Source organism: Phascolarctos cinereus, unplaced genomic scaffold (assembly GCF_003287225.1).
Source record: "Phascolarctos cinereus isolate Bilbo 61053 unplaced genomic scaffold, phaCin_HiC Scaffold_726;HRSCAF=1367, whole genome shotgun sequence".
In the NCBI taxonomy this organism is placed as follows: domain Eukaryota; kingdom Metazoa; phylum Chordata; class Mammalia; order Diprotodontia; family Phascolarctidae; genus Phascolarctos; species Phascolarctos cinereus.
The window spans coordinates 10,316,074-10,319,615 of NW_027556098.1; the positions used below are offsets into that span (position 1 = coordinate 10,316,074).

The window sequence follows — 3,542 nt, forward strand, 5'->3', positions numbered from 1 at the left end:
GCAAGAAGGACGGTATGTGAAGTGCGTGGGGGCAAAAAGAGAGGAGGCCCTAAGGAGCCTGAGACTACAAGGCCCAGGATACAACATGGCCCAGACGCCCGATCTCAAGAGAACGTGTCTCCACAGCGATGTCGCTTTGCATTCTGGGAGTGGTAGTCTGCGCCATTTCTCCCTCCCTCGGAGTCGTCTGAGAGCCATTCCAGGTTTCAGTAAAAGGCACTTTTGCTTGGAACAACTGCAAAGCTTCTCCCTGACACTCAAAGGTAATCAGGGAGTATACAACGGTCAAAATACGTGCAAACCCTCCACTGCACCAAACTGAACGCATCTCACTTGGATCGCACCAGCTACAGCATTCTTCTCTCTAATTCCCGGCCAGATATCCGGTTACTATAGAAACGGCGTTCTTTCTGGAATGGTACCGAAGGGTGAAGAGTCACGTCTGGGTGACGGCAGTTCCGTTTCCGGTCCCTGCTTGGTGTTTTCTGAGGCTTCTTGAGCTCCTTGGAGAGGAGTTGGGGCACTTGTACAGAGATTGGAGGGCGCAGCCTGTGGATTGGAACAGCCTTTGAAGGGGTCGGGGCCCAGCCATGCAAACATGGCAGCCTCTACTGTGGGCCGAAAGCCCTGGATACCCAAAGTGGCTAAGGAGAAAAACAAAGCTCCCACTTAAGTACAAATAAGGGCAGAACAGCTTTTAAGGGAAGCTAAAGAAAAAGAGCTTGAGCTTCTTCCACCACCCTCTCAAACAGAACACCACAGATGAAGAATTAAATGATTATAAACTAAGGAAAAGAAAGACTTTTGAGGATAACATAAGGAAGGACAGAACTGATTACTAATTGGAAAAAATGTGCACAAAGAGAAGAGAGTCTAAAAGACTCTAAAGGACCCATTTTATATAGGTGTGCCTTAGATGTGGACTACTGAAACATCACTCTCTGGTTAAAATAAGCAGAAATGGAAATGAAGAATCGCAAAGTAAATCATGCCTGAAATATCTGGGATCAGGCCATCACAATTCTTCCCTGGTCAACTAATTCTGGTACAAATACACTTATATGGAGATGTTGGGAAATATTGGTGTATATGGCATTTATGAAAGATTTGTCTTCATGCACCCTGATGTTAAGAACTGGATCAAGTGTGCTGGCTTTGAAGAAAAACATGGCTGCTTTGCTCATTCAAGGAAAGTATATGAAACAACTGTGGAATTCTCTGGAGATGAACATACAGCCTTTGCAAAATTTGAAGAAAATCAGAAAGAATTTGGAAAGGTACAAGTGATCTACAAACATGCCCTGGACAAGATTTCAAAGCAGGAAGCCCAAGAACTCTTAAAAAATTACACAATCTTTGAAAAGAAATTTGGAGATAGGTGAGGTACAGCAGACATCATTGTGAGCAAAAGGAGATTCTAGTGTGAAGAAGAGGTAAAGGCCAATCCACACAATTATGATGCCTGATTTGATAACTTTTGATTGGTGGAAAGTGATGCAGAACCGAACACCACGTGAGAGGTGTATGAAAGAGCCATCTCTAATGGGTCACCGATCCAAGAGAAGAGGCATTGGAAGCAGTATATCTGCCTTTGGATCAACTATGTACTTTATGAAGAGTTGAAGGCAAAGAATCCAGAGAGGACCAGACCCATATATTAAGCTTGTTTAAACTTGATTCCTCACAAAAAATTTTCATTTGCCAAAATATGGCCATTCTGTGCCCAGTTTGAAATAAGACAGAAAAATCTACCCTTTGTCAGAAGAGCTTTGGAAACTTCTATTGACAAGTGGCCCAAAACCAAATTGTTTAAAGTCTACATTGAACTGGAGGAGCAGCTTCAAGAATTTGACCAATGCTGAAACTTTATAAGTTCCTGCAAATTTTCCCCAGAAAATTGCACATCATGGGTCAAATTTGCTGAGTTAGAGACAATTCTTAGAGATACTGAGAGAGCCCAGGCAATATATGACTTGGCTATTAGCCAGCCATGCTTAGACATGCCAGAGGTGCTTTGGAAATCCTGCATTGATTTTGAAATTGAACAAGGAGAATCTGAAAAAACCAAGAAGTCTTTACAGGAGATTACTGCAATGAACACATGTCAAGGTATGGATCAGTTTGGCTCAATTTGAGCTGTCTGGAGGAAATGAAGAAAGCTTAACAACATGCAGACAGATCTATGAGGAAGCCAACAAAACTATGAGAAAATGTGAAGAGAAGGAAGAGAATCATGCTATTAGTAGTCTGGCGAATTTTTGAAGATGAGTTTGGAACAGAATCTCTTTAAGGAGAAAATGGATAAAGTTATGCCAGAGAAAGTTAAGAGAAAAAAAGTGCAAGCAGAAGATGGGTGTGATGCTGGCCGGGAAGAATACTATGATTATATTTTTCCAGAAGATGCTGTAAACTAATCTCAAACTGCTGGCGACAGCCAAACTTTGGATAAAACAGCAGCAAAAAAAGAATGTTGCAGGCAAGACCCAGACAATAACATGGATGAGAATGAATCTTGACTTTTTCCTTGTTGTTGCATTTTGTTTATTTTTAATTAATTTGTTTTGAATTATCCAGTCACTTCCATAAGCTTTTGAGTTTTATTCTCCCCCACCCTCCGCAAGACAGTGTGCAATCTGATATAGGCTATACATATATATTCCTATTAATATTTTTGTTATTTTTACAAATTCTTCAGTTATTGTGACTTAGGAAACTTCTGTGTACAATTTTTTTTAATCAGTGGTGAATCTTGTACCTTTGCTATGTTATAAAATATTCCTAAGTTAACAGAGGAGATTGTAAAGAAAGGACATAAAACTTATTCTTCATAACAGATTTATCTGTTTTGTAGATAATATTTAGTGCCTTTTCAACATACATAATTTTTAGATGTCTGAGATTGGACTGATTATATAACTTCATATCCACAAGAAATTTTTCAAATGTCATCTTGTCAGGTAGTAACTATTAGGCTTTCATTTTTCTATACTATTTCCTATTAAAGGACTAGTGTATCATTTTTTTAATATGTAAAATAAGGACTGCATCCATCTTGGTCTTTTTAATGTAGGATTCCTTATGGGAAATAGTTGCGTGTACTCAGGAATACAAACATTGCACGTAGAAACATTTATAAAAACTTCAACAGCTTCAGTTGAACTGTTTTTAAAGTAATTGGAGTTGGAGTCAGGAAGGCCTGAGTGTGAATACCTACAAGTTGTATAATATTTGGGAAAATCACTTGATTTTCAATACCTGTTCTCATCTGTAAAATGGAAATGATAATACCATCTATCTGTCAGGATTGAGGATCAAGTGAGAAAATATATATGCAAAGTGCTCTGCATACTTTGAGACAGCTAGGTGGCACAGTGCTGGACCTGGAGTAAGGAAGACTCATCTTCTTGAGTTCAAATGTGGTCTCAGCCACTTACCAGCTGTATGACACTGGGCAAGTCACTTCACCCTGTTTGCCTCAGTTTCCTCATCTGTAAAATGAACTGCAGAAGGAAATGGCAAACCACTCCAGTATCTGCCAAGAA

General features: G+C 39.6%; 1 pseudogene; it reads left to right on the forward strand.

The window, feature by feature from the left end:
• Nucleotides 1–479: 479 nt before the first annotated feature.
• Nucleotides 480–2,835, forward strand: LOC110221526 (crooked neck-like protein 1 pseudogene; annotated as a pseudogene).
• Nucleotides 2,836–3,542: the final 707 nt, after the last annotated feature.